The sequence below is a fragment of the Mustela erminea genome, chromosome 5 (assembly GCF_009829155.1).
Source record: "Mustela erminea isolate mMusErm1 chromosome 5, mMusErm1.Pri, whole genome shotgun sequence".
Lineage (NCBI taxonomy): Eukaryota > Metazoa > Chordata > Mammalia > Carnivora > Mustelidae > Mustela > Mustela erminea.
Genome location: NC_045618.1, coordinates 106,440,772 through 106,460,133, shown reverse-complemented (window position 1 = coordinate 106,460,133; position 19,362 = coordinate 106,440,772).

Here is a 19,362-nt window from a genome sequence, read left to right as displayed (position 1 = left end):
AAATTAGGAGGAAATGCCCTGCCTAATGAGAGTACCCACATTTCTTTCTTTCTTTCTTTCTTTCTTTTTTAAGATTTTATTTATTTATTTGACAGAGAGAGATCACAAGTAGGCAGAGAGGCGGCGGGGGAGGAAGCAGCTTCCCCACCGAGAAGAGAGCCCGCTGCAGGGCTCGATCCGGGGACCCTGAGATCATGACCCGAGCTGAAGGCAGAGGCTTTAACCCACTGAGCCACCCAGGCGCCCTAGTACCCACATTTCTAAAAGGACTTCTGGGAAAACCGGAGTGAAGACCGGCATGGGCAGACATCGCTCTAAGCAGCAGCCCAGTCTCCAAGGCCAACATCAGCCATTCATCCAAAAAGAACAACTGAATTCTACAGCTGCCAGCCTCACCATGCCGTTGGCTTTTCCCTGGCCTCTCACTGCCTGCCCATCTCAAAGATAAGATACCTTCCCATCCTCTATTCCCTCTGCACCAGTGTAGGCTCCTGGACCACACAAGCCATTTGCTGTAGCCCAGGCTGCCTATGCATGGTCATCTGACCCTCTGGGCATCTGGTGGGTTCAGTCCGCACACTTCCTTCAAAAATACCTCTCCCCTGAGCGAAGGATGCTGTGGAATGCTAACATACCTCTGAACATAAGTCTTTGTAATTTCACCCAAACCTACCCAATACAGAGAAATAAAACAAAACCGCCCAGTAAATATGACAGTTGGGGCCATAACTGTTCCAGATGAAATTTGAAATTCCATATGAAATCTGAGTCATTAAGGATCATGATAGAGGGGAAGTCGGTGGTATGGGAGAGAAGGCATCATAGGGTGATTTAAATTGACATCCATCTGGAAGCAAAACAGTCTGTTAGTGTCAAAATGTGTGGCGCATACAAATTTTGTGTGTAATTATCAGATACAGACATTGTTTATTGCTATTCAGAGGCCTTATTTTTGGTGACAGCTTCATTCTATTAGAAAAGAATCCTGTTCACCATTAAACTACTTCCAGCTGGTCAGAGACACCACCAACCTAGACGGGGACTTGCAACTGAGAGATGAATGTGCCTGGGAAAGGAATCAAAATGGGAGGCTGAGTTATACTCCAAGGACTCTCTAGGCACTAAGGAACCCCTAACAACACTCCTGCTCTTTCAGGATAATTTTTCTGCCACGGTGCATTTGGCTGGGAAACATGTGAAGCCATTTTTCCTGATAAGTATTAGATGAAAGTTTCAATTGATTTTTTGCTATCATCTGAAGGTCTCCATTGAATACGTAAGACAGCCAGCATTTAGAGCTAATTTTGAGGACTTCATTATAAGATACTTCTTTCTCCCTTCTACCGTCACACTGTGAGCTGAGCAGAGTGCTTAAATCATGTGTATCTGAATAAAGTAAATGTTGACTTTAAAGCAATTGAGGGAAGGAAATGTTCATTACTTTCTTTTGCAATTGGAAGGCATATAATTATGAAATTTTTTAAATTTAATTTGAAAAATTAAATCATGTGATTGAAAACAAAATAAGCATTTTAGTCTCATATCTGTGGAACAGCCACCAGATGATTTGAAGGCAAAAAACGGCTTGGACATCATATTATTTAATCATTTTCTAAATAAACAACAACACATGTCCCAAACCTGCAAGTCTAACATACATGTACTTTGTCAGCTAGACACTGAAACGTGAGACTAAGGAACAGAAGGTAGACAATTACTTAATGGCACAATATGGTTGTAACCCTAAGAAAAATGCCAAAGAGCTTATGAAGTCCCTTCAGACACCGGCCAGAAAAAAACCAGAACTTCTCTGACCAAACCAACAATCTGTCCTACAAATTAAGAAGGACTGATGGGCCCTTCCAGGCCACCACCCTGCCTGAAGACAGAGCAAACATCATTCCAGAGAGACAAGAATCACCTGTTTGTCAAAATAGCTACAGGAGAGACCTCCACTTGCTCCCCAGAGCCATCAAGATGCCTGCATTCTCCACTGCCACCACCTCCTACTTTTCATCCAGCCTGAATCCTTTCTGCTGTGACCCAGCTCTGGTCCCTCATGGTTTAACCTTAGTGATGACAAGGGACAGTCAGGCCATCCCCACCTTCTCACACTACTAATCTCCCATGTGCTTAAGACTGTTTTACGCCCAATTGCAGACTTCTTCTCAGTGATTTAGCCCCAGCCCTTTGGCATCAGGCCTACCCATTTTTAGCTCTTGCTTCACACCTATGGTAGTCCTTTGGACAATCATGCTGCCTCCTCCTAAGCAGAGTGCAGGCCTGGACACAAGGCTCCAGGGGTGTGCAGACAGTGCTGATTAGAATAAGCTTGTTTCCCAACAGACCAAGCAGAGATAAAAGAGGAACAAAGACTAGATATGGAAAGTCCCAACAGCCTTCCAGGCTTTGCTTCTAGTCTATCCCAAACACCCTGTCTCTTCTTTTGCTTAGGTTGGCTCCACTATTTTGAGACTTGCAAACTTTTTCCCACAAATACAATATTCTGTGTTTAACAGCTGCTCCCAAATACAGCTGCTTAAAGGCTGGCAAGGCCCAAGTACAGAGCAAGGCAGAAAGAAGTTCTTAACAGCAAAATATCAAAACATTTGGCTACTGACCCTGTCTGGAGACTATGTCCTAGAAATTCCCTCTTCCATCTTTGACCTCCCACCACTTCAGCTTCATGACTCCTGCAGATTTGAGGCTCCTGGCTGACTCTACCTAGATGACTGATCCAATATTATCTTCACTAATAACAGCCAACTCAACATGCCCACCTGCACAGCCATGACCTCTTCCCCAGCCTTTGCTAGGGTTCCAACCATCTATTCCAGTGCCAACATTTCACAGAAGCTGAGAAAAATATGAAGTACATCTAACCATAAAGCCCTAATACTGTCTGTTCACTTGACTTCTGCTGAATCATCTACAACTTACCCCAGAGTCACTGAATTCTGCAGCAGTATCTAAATCATTAAGGAATTTGCTATGCCAATATTTAGCAGTGTAACCTTTAGCTGAGTGTTTTATGATCCCCTAGCTCTGTTTCCTCAACTGTTTTCAGAGTTTGTTTCTCTCAACACCAGCCCAGTGGCCCAGAACCTTGACGGCCAAATTACAAGACTCCCCTTAGGTGTCTGATCTCAGTTTCCTTCTAAGAAGGTACTTATTTTAACTTCATGACTACTAACAGAAGGAATAGCTTCTAGGCAATACGCCTTAAAAAGGCTGTTCCCTAGAAACATGCGGCAGTTTTTCTGTCTTATCAAAAAAGAGTCAAAATGATCCTTCTGAATATGCAGAATTCCACTTAACATGTGAATCCTACTGAAACTCCAGTTTTCCTAACCGAAAAACCATTTTTAGCATTTTGACACATATTTTTATTTCTACACTACATAAGAAAGGTATCTGTAATGATTTCCCTTCCTCCCTTCCTTTCTTTCTCTCATTCCCCTCAAGTTCCAATGTTTCCTGAATGTCCTCTGAATTCTTCTGTTTTCGTCTTCATTTACTTCCCCTAACCTGAGTCCCTGCTATCCTGGCTACTTTTACCTTTCCAAATTCCTATTTAGGAAAAACTTAACCAGGTTTTATTTTCATTAAATTTCCCATCAATCTGGGGCGCTTGGGGGGCTCAGTGGGTTAAAGCCTCTACTTTCAGCTCAGATCATGATCCGGGGCTCCTGGGATCGAGCCCTGCATCGGGCTCTCTGCTGAGTGGGGAGCCTGCTTCCCCCACTTCTCTCTGCCTGCCTCTCTGCCTACTTGTGATCTCTGTCTGTCAAATAAATAAATAAAATCTTTAAATAAATAAATAAATTTCCCATCAATCATTAACACTGCTCCTGAGCGTTTACCTTATATTTCGATAACCAGTCGTATCAGAGGAGAGGTAATACGACTTTCTTGGGCAATTCTGTTGTACATATTTTGTATCCTATCCTATTTCTAGACCCCCCTCTGTAGTCTGCTCACATTTGCTGGGGACGTTACACCCAATCTGTTATCCAGAAAATGGAAATATAATACTAAGTGATTTATTGTAGCCCCCATTTCTTTCATAATGTCACAAAAATTTATAACACTTAAAAAGCCAATGATCCCTGAGGTCATTTATCTTCTAAAAAGAACAAGTTTGCTCTTGTGGAGCAGAATCTGTATCAGGTGTAGTTCTCACGTTATAAGATATGTACCCTTAATGCACAACATCAAGGCAGCCTGCCAGTACCCAGCATCCATTCGGTGTCCTGATGGTGCAAAACCCATTAGATGAAGGCAGGTGGGCTTTTACCATTCAGAGGTAAGGACCAAGTGTTTCAGCAATTCACTTCAGCCTCAATGTCAGATGTGGTTTCACAGAGAGATAATGATCCCCTTCAAACAATAGGAAATAACTGAGAAAAGTTATTATGTCACTGTTAAAAAATGTCCTTGATTATCCCACCCTAGCTGTTACCTAATCTGAGTTTTATTTCTAAAGGCTCCTGAGTGGGAAGGCTTAAGCGCTTGCACATACCTAGCTCATGAAGTAATTGCCTTCAACGCACGCCAGCTATTGGTAGCAGAATGTGAGCAACTGGGGAATAAGGGGCTGAGGTAAATGAGGAATGAGGTAGCAGTCAAAGAAGTTACAAATCTACACCCAATCTGGCAGAGCTCTTACCCCCCAACAAAGGCAAGGATTCAGCACAGGAGAGCTGTTTACAGAACACCAGCTGGCCTGATGCGACTTCTCCCAGCGCCATCTGCCTCCAGAGAGGCTCTCACCTGGGCTCAGGCGGCTTCCTACAGGAGCCCCAGGCAAGGGGCAGTCGTGATCCCCACCGCCAACCGCCACCTCCCCAGACGGCCTCCTTGGGGAGCAACCAGTTGTCCAGGTATTAGATTCACTCCCTCACCCTCAGGCAAGTGTGAAACTAACCTTCTCTGATGACCTTCTTTCAAGCCTTCTGCTCCCTCTCAGCTCCTGTGAGTTAGCAGTTCTCCTAAATTCCTGATAAAAAGAAGCAATGCAAACATATTTCCTATCACTGAAAATCAACCCTTCCACATCCCCCCCCAACAAAACATTATACATCCCTTTGAAATGATGATGTTATTACACTTCTTGACAAAAGAAAAAAGAAAAAAATTCATTTAGATGATTACATTGAAAGTGCGGATTGTAACACATTAATCTGACAGTGTTTTTTAAATAACTGTTTATGTATTTTTTTAAGGCATTAAAACGTCTGTAAGGGATTACATCAAATATTAGCTGTGGTCATCTCTGGAAAGTGGAATTACAAGTTATTTTTTCATTTTGCCCGCCCTTGTTTTCTAATTCTTTGATGAATACGTAATATAACTGTAATGTTTTTAAATAATAAGATAAAGAAATTCAGCCTCAAAATATGTGGATTCTTTTTTCCTTCTTTTATGTTGGGGAATTTTGAGACAGCAGTCGTTGAACAGGGGCACTACAGTTCCCTAACTCTGGGAGAAATCTCCATTGGCCACAAGAGTTCCTAAGTGCTCTGCGCCCCACAAAGGAACAGAAGAGCCTTATAAAGAAAATTGAGGCCTTGAGGAACCACTGATTAAACACAGAAGAATTTCAGGAGGCTTGAAAGGGGAGGTCCAAGTAACATGGCTTTAAAAAGTTGTTTAAAGGAAATAAAAGTACCTTTTAAACAAAATATATTGATTCTGAAACTATTACCCTGACCTTTTCTTGATGATCAAAAGTAGATAGAATTTTGTTCATAACCGTCGTAATTTTCTTTTTGTATTTTTACCACCACTACCTAATATAAAACATCTGCTGCCCTTGGACTGCCCTCCAATGTGCCTGCTACCCACCACATATCCAAGCCAACACCTCAACTATGAAGCTGTTTTTAACTATATTCTTTCTGTGCTTCGATCATCTATAAAATTGGCTTGGTTTCAATAATATAAAACCTTTATGTGGTTATTTAAAATTTAAAATATATATGGCTTCACCTCCTAAGATTTCAGTTTACTACCAAGGGATCTGCTAGTTGTCCCCAAAATATATTTTTTTTCCCTTCCTCCAGAGTAATAGATCTTCCAGTTTTACCTGGGGCACATAGTCAGCCATAACAAAGGCCACATTTCCTACCCTCCTTGCTGTTAGAATTCACAATGTGACTAGGTTCTAGCCAGTGTAAGACTGATTAATTAATTGACTAATTAATTAATCCCTGAGTGCAACTTATAGGAAGTGCCTGTAAAGAAAGGAAGCATGCTCTTCTTTCCTTCTTTTTCTTGGAGATGTTGATGTGACGGCTGGAGCTCAAGCAGTCCACTGGTACCCTAAAGTGAAAGTCACATGCCTAACCTCAGGAATACAGAACAATAATATACGAATAAACTGGGCCCTGATATTATGAACCTTCTCTAATGGCCTGGACTGCTTTTCTCTAGATTAATTTTATGTAAGAAATAAATTTCCATCCATCTTAAGTCTTTGCTATTTTGAAGTTTCTGTCACTCACTGATGACCTAATCCTAACTGGTAAAAACAATGACCATAATTTCCTTCATTCGACAGATATTTCCTGAGCACCCACTGTGTGCTAAGCATTGTCTTGGCTCTGGAAATACAGCAGTCAACAAAGTAGGGAGATTCCCCCTCTCCTCTTCCCATCGTGGAGCTTGCATTCTAGCTCAACACCCACACAGGTCCTATCACAGTGTATGCATCTGGTAGGTGCTAGACTATCTGATGAGCAAGTCAACAACGAACCCTCCTGTTTCTCCTTGTCTTTAAAACGGATTTGGTGCTCATCAATCTGAGAATCTTTGTACAGATAATGCTGAAAGAAAAAAATTCACAACTACTTTTTAAAAGAAGCAAAATTAACTGAAGGTTGCTGGAGGGGAGATGGTAGGGGAATGGGGAAAGTGGGTGATGGACATTAAAGAGGGTATGTGATATAATGAGCACTGGATATAAGACTGATGAATCACCGACCTCTACCTCTGAAACTAATAATACGTTATATGTTAATTAATTGAATTTAAATAAAAAAAATTTTTTTAAGAAATTTTTTTTTAATTAAAAAAAAAATAGTTGAGAGACAAAAAAAGATAAAGCCAACAGGACAAAATGTTAATAATTACTTAATCTAGAAAACGGGTATATTATTCTCTCTACTTTAGTGTTTGAAAAAACTTTCAAATAATAAATTTTTAAAATAATAAAAGAAACAAAATTTTTAACCAACCTTTCCTGCTACCATACTCCCCAACCCCCCCAAATTACATTAAATACATTAACAAAGCCTAACGTTGCCTTGAATTATAATAAACAATAATGGTGCCATGATCAAAATGCTGCACTGTAGTGTTACACAAACTCTCAATGCATCCATTCCCTTATCCACAGTGAGGATATGTATACGACTGTTATAAGAAGTAAATGAGATAATGTCTCAAAACCAGTTAATAAATATTAGCTATATTCAGTTGATAGTAAATATTAATAGCTTTAAAAATACTCATAATCTTTAATTTAGTAATTCCATTTCTGTGATTCTATCCTAAGAAAATAATCCTAAGTATGAGAGAAAATGTTATGAAAAAAGCTGCTCATCCCAGAGTCATTTTTAATAGGTACAAACCACAAATTTAGTGACCTTCCCCTGCCACCCTGAGTTTCACCCAATAGTGAGCTAAGGCCTTGTGCTCTGGCCCAAGCCAAGATCTATAAACCCAAGATGAGCTGGGAAGATATAGACAGGGTTGGGAAGAGGCAAAAAAACAAGTCCAATTTCCTGGCAAGACAGCTTTACCAGAAGGAATAGTTCAAAATGTCAAGTACATCAGGGTAGAGCAGAGTAAGAGAGCCAAAATGAAGCTTGACCCCTGAGATCAAGCTCCTTAAGGGAACATTCAAGAATGTGGATCCTGGAAAGATGCCCTGAGAACGGGTGGGAAAGGGAAGGAAGAATATCTCAGGCACAGTTGGTGGGTGGGCCAGAGTTGCTGAGTCCTGAATAGAAAACAAAATAAACTTCCAACATAGGAGGAATGGCTAAATAAAGTATCGAACACTGCAATAAAATTATTATGTACCATTAAAAAAATACTGATTAGAAAAACTATAGTAATCAGAAGAAAATGTTTGACTATTGTTAGGTACATATGGATATATAAAGATATATACAAGTACATACCACATGCATATGTAAATGTACATATATATACTTATATATGCTTATATATATACTTATATACTTATATATAAGTATATATGATATATGTATGTGTATATAAACACACATACATAATTTATGTATATGATAGCAACTATGGCATATGCATAGAAAAAATACTTGGAGGAACCACATCAAAACACTAATAATTGTTTCATTACGAAAGTAAAGTAATGTTACATTTGCCCTTTTTTATTCATTAAATTTTACTGAATATGTAAGTTTTAAATAAATTTTTTAAAAATTATTTTTATTTTAGAGAGAGAGTAAGCATGAATTGGGGGAGAGGGAGAGAGAGAGACTATCGAGCAGATTGCCCACTGAGTGTGGAGCCTGATGTGGGGCTCAATCCCAGCACCAAGATCATGACCTGAGCCAAAACCAACAGTTGGATGCTTGACCAACTGAGCCACCAAGGTGCTCCAGATAACATTTTTATTTAAAAACTCGGGTGTGGGTGCACCTGGGTGGCTCAGTGGATTAAGCCACTGCCTTCGGCTCAGGTCATGATCCCAGGGTCCGGGGATCAAGTCCCGCATCAGGCTCTCTGCTCAGCGGGGAGCCTGCTTCCTCCTCTCTCTCTCTGCCTGCCTCTCTGCCTACTTGTGATCTCTCTCTGTCAAATAAATAAATAAATTATTAAAAAAAAAAAAAAACTCGGGTGTGAGGACAAAACGAAAATTAGACACATTCATATAAATGTTACAGTGTTATTACTCCAGAAATTTGTTTTTTAAGAATAAAAATATGTATGTGTTATGCAACAAGCCACATTTTCCATGTCTTAAATCCTGTCCTCTAAATACCAACTGATGAAACTCTGGATAAAGAATGTTCCTCCCGGGCGCCTGGGTGGCTCAGTGGGTTAAGCCGCTGCCTTTGGCTCAGGTCATGATCTCAGGGTCCTGGGATCGAGGCCACATCAGGCTCTCTGCTCAGTAGGGAGCCTGCTTCCTCCTCTCTCTCTCTGCCTGCCTCTCTGCCTGCTTGTGATCTCTCTCTGTCAAATAAATAAATAAATCTTTTAAATAAATAAATAAATAAATAAATTTTTTAAAAAAAGAATGTTCCTCCCGGGGCGCTTGGGTGGCTCAGTGGGTTAAAGCCTCTGCCTTCGGCTCAGGTCATGATCCCAGGATCCTGGGATCGAGCCCCGCATCGGGCTCTCTGCTCAGCGGAGCCTGCTTCTCCCTCTCTCTCTGCCTACTTGTGATCTCTCTCTCTCTGTGTCAAATAAATAAATAAAATTAAAAAAAAAAAAAGAATGTTCCTCCCTTGGCCTAGTTTTAGCTTTGGGAGAATAAATGTAACTCTTCCCTGACATAGGATATCATTTAGGGAAAAAAACTCACTTATGGGATATATGCTAGTGGTCACCAATTACCCGGGTCTTTTCCAAAGGACCAAATAAACCTTATTCAGACATTACATGAAGTAACCCAAAAGAAAGCAAAGGCTACAAATATGAGGACTGTTAAATTCCTCACATTATATGTTTCTTCATCCTTATTAGGAACTTCTTGACAGAATGGGTATCATTTCAGTCCCCGAACTTACCAGAGCACCAGTTTATCTTTGATTTTGGTAACTCTATGGTTGTAATCAGAATCAATTAATCCATGCAACAGATTAATCACATGATTATCAATATCAACCATTAAGCCTACCAAAGACTTCCCATGAATTTTCTGAATCAAATGAATTTAGGTAAGTGTTTAGAATAACATTCTTTTATCAAGGATTGATTTTTAATTTAAGTTTTAAATTTTTTCTAAAGCTCCCCTAACAGTTAGGGAAATGTGAATGTGTCCTGGATATTAGATAAGGTAAAAATGCATTTATATGGAAAGGCAGAGACTCTTGACTTTAAGAATCAAGTGGCAAAATAGCAAATGAAGTATGATCTCATTCTAGGAACAAAAAGACATATATATGCATAATTGAAGGGGATCTGGAAAGATACATAATGAAAGGTGGGTAGGAATCATCTCTGAATAATAAAAATAGTATTTTATAGTCTTATTTTTTGCTTATTTGTATTTTTTAAATTTTCTATAATACACATATATTGTGTTTGTAAACATAAAAGAAACTATCAACTACAAAAAAAAAAAAAAAAGAAAAGAAAAAACAAAAACTCTCCGGGGCTCCTGAGGGGCTCAGGTGGTTTAGGTGTTCCACTCATGTCATGATCTCTGGGTCCTGGGGTCAGGTTTCTGGCTCAGTGAGGAGTCTGCTTCTCCCTCTGCCTCTCTCATCACTCATTCTCTCTCTCTCTCTCTCTCTCAAATGAATAAATTTAAAAAAATTTTAATAAAATAAAACAGTAAACTCCCCTTAGAGTAAAAAAATAGATCTCTGCATATCCTGGTTCTAGCTAAGTACAATATTCAGAATAAAATGCCAGAACCCATTAGAAAGCCAGAAATGTGGGACTAGCTTCCTCGTAAGTAAGGAATATAAATTTAAAAAGAAAATTTCATGGGAAAAAAGATGTTCTGCAAGATTCCCTGCCCAAGTTTGCCAGTTCAAAGACTTAACACATTTTGCATAAAATTTTAATAAATAAATAGATTTTAGGGTTGTTTACCCAAACCAAATCCTACTCTGATCATTTTGATGTTCCCCATCATGAATCACAACCTCCCAACAAAACTCTCTAGGTTGCAGCTCTCCATCCTACTATCTGTTTGTAGTGTTCCCTTTAAAATATAACAGCTAGATGAACTAGTGATATTTAAGACTTATTATATGGTTTGGTAACCCTGAAATATTCATCTGTTACGCTTAAATATGAAGGTAAATTATTCATTGACCACTTCAGCTGTAATGATTCCAAAGCAGCTGTTATTTACCTGGGCAACGGTCCTCAAATTAAAATAATTCTCTGAATCAGCTCTAGGCTCCATGCTGCTACTCCTTATGTTTCACAGATAGGTTGTAGCAGCTCCAAAAAAGGTCTGTGGACCAAGGAGTAAGTAACCATTTTCAAAAGCATCATTATAAACTGTATTTACATTATAGTGAGAGACAGGACGATCAGGTAAATAATTAAAAGTGACAGGTCTGAAATGAAACAAAATGATCCCAAGGAAACAAAAGGCATTTTTATATCACCTTTCAAGCAATATACATATGTGTAAAGAATGTTATTTTTTAGCTCCAAAAGAAAAAGCAGTATAGAAATAAATTATACAGCTCCCTTATACCTTCTAAATTAAAGGTTTGCACCTAGAAAAAAGTAAAATAAAATTGTGCCAACTCTAAATATACCCTCCTCAACACTGATAAAGGATTTCCTTGCTTTCAATGATGCTTACTATTATATGACATTTAAGAACCAGAACACAGAATGCCTATGTATAAGTAGGACTCTGCTGAGTTTTTGAATTCCATCCATATAAAAATAAATGGGTCAGTGGATTCTGGTTCTGCCACGGCAGTGTGAGCCCACGATAACCTAGCCCTCCTACTGTTTACAATTAAAAGCTCTGATAAAAATATGGGGGGGGGGGAACTACCTGAGAACTGTGAAAGTAAACAAAAGCAGATGGATTTGGGGGGATGGGTGAGTTTTCCATTCTCTCTTTTCTCAAGCAGCTTTATCCTGAGAATAGGCTCCAGTTTCAGAACAGTGTGTGCTATAGGCAGCTAAAATTCCAATAGAAACGTCTTTTTAGCCACAGGGACCAGAAATCTTAATGCTGTGGGGGTAGAGTGAATGGGAGAAATCCCCAAAGGGAAAGAAACAGAGACGGGGGCTCCCCAACTCTGCGAATGAGCCCTTCATGTAAGGTACAGACTCAAATCAACACAGCAAAGGCACTGACAATTTAAATGAGATACGAACCACCTGCGTAAGTTGCAGACTAACCCCTGAACTATGCATGTGCAGGACAGACCCAAAGTGGTACATTAAAGGCTTGACTACTTTAACTGAGATTTAAACCACTGCCCACAAAGGTTAAGAAGAACTTAGCTAAAGTCAGAGCCTAGCTGGGTCGATTGCTTGCTAAAGCAAAAACATCAACATTCTCCTAAGGATTATTAAACAAAAAAAAACCCCAAAACCCATACAATATTACATCAATAATGTTCAGGATACAACCTGAAAATACCTGACAACCAAAAAAACAGGAAAACGTGACAAATTCTTTAGGGAAAAACAGTCAATAGAGGACAACCTCAAGATCACCTAAATGGTGAAACTATCAAAGACTTTTTTTTTTTTAAGATTTTATTTATTTGTCAGAGAGAGCGAGCACAAGCAGGGGTAGCAACAGGCAGAGGGAGAAGCAAGCTCCCAACCAAGCAAGGAGCCCCATGCAGTGCTGGATCCCAGGACCCTAGGATTATGACCAGGGCCAAAGGCCCTTTACCAATTGAGACACACAGGCACCCTATCAAAGATTTTCAAAGAGCTACTATAACTATGCTCCATGAGGTAAAACACATTTGAAATGAATGAAAAGAGAAAGTAAAGAAACGGAAACTAAAAACAACAACTACAAAACACACCCATCTGGAAACTTTAGGACTGAAAAATGTATTATCTAAATTAATATTTTTCCACTGGATGGGTCCAATAGCAGAATGTAGATAACTAAGGGTAATGAAGATAGAGCAACAGTGATTATCCAAATTGAAGAATAAAGAGAAAAGATTGAAAAAAATGAACAACAGTTTCCAGACTTTAGGACAATATCAAAAAAGCCTAGGATTAGAATTCTACAAAACCATCACTAAAACAAAGAAATTAACTTAACAAGGTGCACAGTTCAAGGTAAATATGCAGTATCAATTATATTCTTTTGTTCCAGCAGCAATTGGAGAATAAAATTTATAAAACTTCTATTTACAAAATCACCAAAAATTGTAAAATACATAAGAATAAATCTAGCAAAAGATGACCAAGACTTCTACACTAAAACTATAAAACATTGCTGAAGAAAATTAAAGAAGATCTAAATAAATGGAAAGCTATAGCGTACTCGTGGATTAAAACCTCATTTTTTAAATGGCAGTATCTCTAGTACAAACTATATTCCATGTGATACCAAATCAGCAAGTTTTTGTTTTGTTTTGTAGAATTTGACAGTCTGATTCCAAAGTTTATATGATAATGCAAAAGATCTAGAGTGATCTGGGGCGCCTGGGTGGCTCAGTGGGTTAAAGCCTCTGCCTTCAGCTCAGGTCATGATCCCAGGGTCCTGGGATCAAGCCCCTTCTGGCTCTCTGCTCAGCAGGGAACCTGCTTCCCTTCCTCTCTCTCTGCCTGCCTCTCTGCCTACTGGTGATCTCGTGCTGTCAAATAAATAAATAAATAAAATCTTAAAAAAAAAAAAAAAAAAGATCTAGAGTGATCAAAAGAATTAGAAGTAGAAAGAGAAAGGGTCATCTGAGTGGCTCAGTTAAGCAACTGACTTTAGATCAGGTCATGATCTCTGGGTCCTAGGATCTGCCCACAAGTCCTGCTCAGCAGGGAATCTGCTTCCCCTCTGCCCCTCCCCCTGCTCATTCTGTCTGTCTGTCTCTCTTAAATGAATAAATAAAATCTTTATAAAAAAAAAAAAAAGGAGAAAGAGGACAGCAAACTTGGAAGACTTGTCCTACCTTATTTCAATACTATAAAGCTACAAAAATCAAGACAGTTCGTTATTGGTTAAAAAATAGGCATATAGGTAAATGAAACAAGAGAATCCAGAAATAGGTACATACATGTGTCAACTCTGTGTGTGTGTGTGTGTGTGTGTGTGTTTACAAAGGTGCCAATTCAGAAGGGAAAATCATTTCAACAAAATAGTTATACACGAACTGAATATCTGTGGAAAAACTAAACATCTATTCTTACTTCACATCATACAGAAAAATTAACTCAAAAGAAGGTCATTGGCCTATATGTAAACCTAAAATCATAAAACTTCTAGAAGAAAACTCAGAATAAATCTTTACAACTTTGGATTAAGCAAGGTTTCCTAGATGGGATACCAAAACCCAAACCATAAAAGGAAAAATAAAGAATTGGACTTGATACAAATTTAAAACTTTGGTTTTTCATAAGACACCATTATGAAAGTGAAAAGGCAAGGGATGCCTGGTTCAGTCGGTTGAGTGTCTGACTCTTGGTTTCAGCTTGGCCTGTGATCTCATTGATGAGTGGTGAGATTGAGCCTGCATGAACTCGATCTCCAAGCAGATCTCTCCCTCTGCCCCCGCCCCGACAGTTGTGTTCATGTGTTCTCTCTCTCAAATAAATAAATGAAACTTTTAAAAAGAAAAAAGAAAGTGAAAAGTCAAGCCACAGATGGGGAGAAAATATTGACAACATATATCAAAGGACTTTTACGTGGTATTTATAAACTCTTATAACTCAATAATATGAAGCCCAACAACACAATTTTTTAAATGGACAAACTATTTGAGCAGACAACTAATCAAAGATATACAGAAGGCCAATAAGCTTATGAAAAGATACTCAACATCATTAGTTATCAGGGAAATTCAAATTAAAACCATAATGAGATATCATTACATAGCCATTAGAGTGGCTAAAATGAAGACTGAGCATGCCAAATGATAGCAAAAATATGGAGTAACCAAATTCTCCTAACTCCTGGTAGGAATGTAAAATGGCATAATTAATTTGGAAAATATTTTTGTAATTTAAAATTAAACATATACCTACCACAAGACCAAGACCAAGGCATTCCACTCCTGGGCATCTAGGTATAAGAAACAAAGACATCTGTCCCCACAAAGACCTGTTAATGAATGTTCTTCACAGCTTTATTTATAATAGCCTCAACCTGGAAATAACCCAAATGTCCATCAACAAGTAAATAAGAAAAACAAACTGCAATATATCTACACAAATACAACTCGGTAATAAAAAAATGAATGAACTATTGAGACATGACATAGCATGTTAGAATCGAAAAATCATGATGTGGGAATTCAGTAAAGTGTCAGGATATAAAATCAATGCACAGAAATCAGTTGCATTTCTCTACACCAACAACAAGACAGAAGAAAGAGAAATTAAGGAGTCGATCCCATTTACAATCACAACCAAAACCATAAGACACCTAGGAATAAACCTAACCAAAGAGGAAAAGAATCTGTACTCAGAAAAGTATAAAGTACTCATGAGAGAAATTGAAGAAGACACAAAGAAATGGAAAAACGTTCCATGCTCACAGGTTGGAAGAACAAATATTATAAAAATGTCTACGCTACCTAAAGTAATCTACACACTTAATGCAATCCCTATCAAAATACCATCAATTTTTTTCAAAGAAATGGAACAAATAATCCTAAAATTTATATGGAACCAGAAAAGACCTCAAATTGCCAGAGGGATGTTGAAAAAGAAAACCAAAGTTTGTGGCATCACAATTCCAGACTTCAAACTCTTACAAATCTATAGTCGTCAAGACAGTATGGTACTGGCACAAAAACAGACACATACACCAATGGAACAGAATAGAGAGCCCAGCAATAGAGAAATAGACCCTCAACTCTATGGTCAACTAATCTTTGACAAAGCAGGAAAGAACGTCCAATGGAAAAAAGACAGTCTCTTCCACAAAGGGTGTTGGGAAAATTGGACAGCCACATGCAGAAGAATGAAACTGGACCATTTCCTTACATCACACACAAAAATAGACTCAAAATGGATGAAAGACCTCAATGTGAGACAGGAATCCATCAGAATCCTTGAGGAGACCACAGGCAGCAAACTCTTCCTAGAAACATCGCCAAAGACAAGGGAAGCAAGGACAAAAATGAACCATTGGGACTTCATCAAGATCAAAAGCTTTTGCACAGCAAAGGAAACAGTCAACAAAACCAAAAGACAACTGACAGAATGGGAGAAGATATTCGCAACGACATATCAAATAAAGGGCTAGTATCCAAAATCTATAAAGAACTTATCAAACTCAACACCCAAAGAACAAATAATCCAATCAAGAAATGGATAGAAAACATGAACAGACATTTCTGCAAAGAAGACATCCAGGTGGCCAACAGACACATGAAAAAGTGCTCCACATCACTCAGCATCAGGGAAATACAAATCATAACCACAATGAGATACCACCTCACACCAGTCAGAATGGCTACAATTAAAAAGTCAGGAAACGACAGATGTTGGAAAGGATGTAGAGAAAGGGGACCCCCCCTACACTGTTGGTGGGAATGCAAGCTGGTGCAGCCACTCTGGAAAATAGCATGGGGTTTCCCCAAAAAGTTAAAAATAGAGCTACCTTATGACCCAGCAATCACACTACTGGGTATTTACCCTAAAGACACAAATGTAGTGATCCGAAGGGGCATGTGCACTTTAATGTTTATAGCAGCAATGTCCACAATAGCCAAACTATGGAAAGAACCTAGATGTCCATCAACAGATGAATGGATAAAGAAGAAGTGGTGTACATATCTGCAATGGAATACTATGCAGCCATCAAAAGAAATGAAATCTTGCCATTTGTAATGATGTGGATGGAACTAGAGAGTATAATGCTGAGCGAAGTAAGTCAATCAAAGAAAGATAATTATCATATGATCTCTCTGATATGAGGAATTTGAGAGGTAGGTGGGGTGTTGTGTGGAGGAGGGAAGGAAAAAAATGAAACAAGATGGGAGCGGGAGGGAGAAAAACCATGAGAGACTCTTAATCTCACAAACAAACTGAGGGTTGCGGGGGAGTAGGGAGGTAGGGATGGGGTGGTTGGGTGATGGACAATGGGGAGGGTATGTGCTATGGTCAGTACTGTGAAATGTGTAAGCCTGATGATTCATAGACCTGTACCCCTGGGGCAAATAATACATTATATGTTAATTAAAAAATAAATAAAATAAAAATCATGATGTGGAATAAAAAATTCAGGCAAAAAAGAGTATACTGCAAAGTAAGCCATAGTGAAGGAAAGCTAATTAGTGGTTGTCTGGGGAAAAGTGTGGAGGGAGAGATGATTACAAAAGGGATCAAAGAAACTTTTGAGAATGATGGAAATGTTTGTTATATTGATTGTGGTGGTTACATGGGTATATACATATGTCAAAACTGTTCAAATTGTGCAGTTCAAATATGTGCATTCTACTGGACTTCAATTGCATCTCAATAAAATTATACCAAAAATAAGAAGGGAGAAACCAACTTATTGACAAATGTAACAAGCAGTCCTACGCTTCCAGCCATATTGTGAACTAGATAACCTAATTGTCTCACTATAAAACAGAAATGACTGGTAAACTATTAACAAACATCCTCTTAAGTGTGTTTTGACTTCATGAAAAGGAAAAACACACAGGTTTGGTCTACCCTTAAAGACTAGAGGGAGAGATTGCTGGTCCCTTAAGCAAGGGGCTTTGGTTTATAAAAGCACTCACAGACAAGAACTTTGCTTGGATTTGGGACTGAGGGTAGGATTTGGGACCGAGACTCCCCCAGATTCCTGAAAGCAGTGAAGACCTACACCCTCAGTAAAAGATTGGTCCAAGAAAACATTTCACTTGCTAGCGCAGGAAAAAATAAGGAAGCTCTCCTGCCTTGGGAAAGGTCTCCCCTGAGAATATATAATCACAGTCAATCCTCATGTGAGCTTACGATTTGAATATATATTACCTCTGTAGTCAGGTAACCCCAAGTAAAGAAATTAACCTAAAAGGTGGTCTAGAGGACACGTGGCAGGCTCAGTCGGAAGAGCATTGACTCGATCTCAGGGTTGTTAGTTCAAGCCCTATATTGGGTGTAGAGAGTACTATAAATAAACAAATAAATAAATAAATAGTGTTCAGGCTAAAAATGTCCCTGAAGCACCTGGCAGAAAAAAACAAAGCTTCTCAGTATGAAAAAATTCTGAATCAAGCCTCCCGGGATTCCCTAATAATACCCCACTAGGAAGTGAGCTCACAATACAAAATAACAAAATACATTAGAAACCTAGAAAGGTAATTAATATATGTGCAAAGGTATAGCACTTGCATTAACACTTTTGTTGCTAAATATTAGAATTTTTCTGAACAAAAAAGTAACCGATAAAATCTAGTGCCTTTTTTCTTAATAAGAACACACTTGGAATCCCACTAAAAGGAATTAGAAATTATATCTACTATACAGGTTCATGAAATAAATGAAGGAAGCTAATTACAGAACAATACATATAAATTGGATCTACATTTTTGAAGAAAAAATATAAAGGTTATGTATTTGTATGTGCATATAACAGAATATGGAAACATATACACCAAACTTACTGAAGAGTGAGATTTGAGGAGGATTAACAGAATTGAAACACCTATGTTTTGTTAAGATAAATTCTTTTCTTTTTTTGACAATGAGCATCTGTAATTTATCTTAATAAAGGAAAATATTTTAAGGAGTTTTTCTGTTTATAACAATGGCAGCTACTTTGTCACTGAAAATAATGGACAAAACCCAATTTTCCAAGTGCAACACAACTGCTCGCTAGAGAAGTCAAGCAATGGACAGAGGAGGACAAACGGAAGGTTCTTGGAAAATCCTGTTTTTCATGCTTCTCTTAGGTTGGCATTGTAATTATTTAAGAAGCTGGCTTTCAGAAAGCATCCCCTTCTGAGAATAATGCTCATTGAGAACAACTTGGATTCAAGAATTGACTTCAGGTCACAGTTGCCTTAAACCATAAACTTTATAGCCTGCCCCCAAAGAGATCGGATCACAGCATTAGAAAAGATGGTGAGATCATCCCCTTGCTTGTGCTTGACTTAAATTTAATCAGGTAGTCAAATTCTAGTCCAAGCAGAATGACAGGTTGCATATAAAAACACAGGAATAAGGGTGCCTGGGTAGCTCAGTTGGTTAAGCATCTGCCTTCGGCTCAGGAAGTTCAAGTCATGATCCCAGGGTCCTGGGATGAAACCCTGTTTTGGACTCCCTGCTCGGTGGGGTGTCTGCTTCTCCCTCAGCAGCTCCCTGTTTGTGCTGTCTCTGATAAACAAAAATGTTTTTTAAAAAATATGAATAGTAAAGACTAAAGATTTTGAAGAACAGAATTGTCTGAGAGTTCTTGCTAAAAAGATGTCTTATTAAAAAAAGAAAAAAGATGTCTTACCTTTATAAGCCATGGAGAAATTACTTGCTATGTTC